The sequence below is a fragment of the Giraffa tippelskirchi genome, chromosome 4 (genome assembly GCF_054371585.1).
Source record: "Giraffa tippelskirchi isolate mGirTip1 chromosome 4, T2T-mGirTip1v1.2.pri, whole genome shotgun sequence".
NCBI lineage: Eukaryota > Metazoa > Chordata > Mammalia > Artiodactyla > Giraffidae > Giraffa > Giraffa tippelskirchi.
In genome coordinates, this window is record NC_137278.1 from 36,576,817 (window position 1) to 36,577,576 (window position 760).

Consider the following 760-nt stretch of genomic DNA (forward strand, 5'->3'; position numbering starts at 1 on the left):
GTGTGTCTGATGACATGATGTGGGACGGGGCAGCCTCCTCGCGGCTTTCCCTCCAGAATGGCTTGATCTGCAGCTGCCAGGGTGGGGTTGACAGCAACTTGTCTGGAAAGGCACCAACCTGGGGTCAGGCCCTTCTGGGATTCTAAGAAACCTGAGGAGAAGGCCCAGAAAGAGTTGAGTCATGGGGACCTGCCACTTCCTGCTGACCTTGAGCAGGTCACTTACAATCTCTGAACTCCTCCCATTTCTACTCTTGCCAACCTGTCCTCTGCTAAGCTGCTAGAACAATCTCTCCAAATCACCCTGTATCCTCTACACCACTTGTCATTATAACACTTGTCCCTCTTCTGATAAATCCACTTTCTAATCCTCCGTCCTTTCCCATGCTATTCCTTTGACCCAGCTCAACCTCTGTCCCTGGATCTGACTTTGAGCAAAGTACCACATCCTCCAGGAACTCTTCCAAGACTCCCTGAGTGAACCTGAGCTCCCCAGGTATGTTCTCACCCCCTACACTGAGCCACTTTCTAGTATTTTCCTCCAAGCAGATTGCAGCTCCTTAAGGACAGGAGCTAAATTTTTATCTTCATATGTTAGGATCTAGGCCAGCACCTGTATGTCTATTTAAAAAAAAAATCTAAGTAAGGAAATAAAATCAAGTAGAGTAAGTAAGGGGCTTCCCTGGTGACTCAGATGGTGAAGAATCCACCTGCAATGCGAGAGACCTGGGTTCGGTCCCTGGGTTGAGAAGATCCCCAGG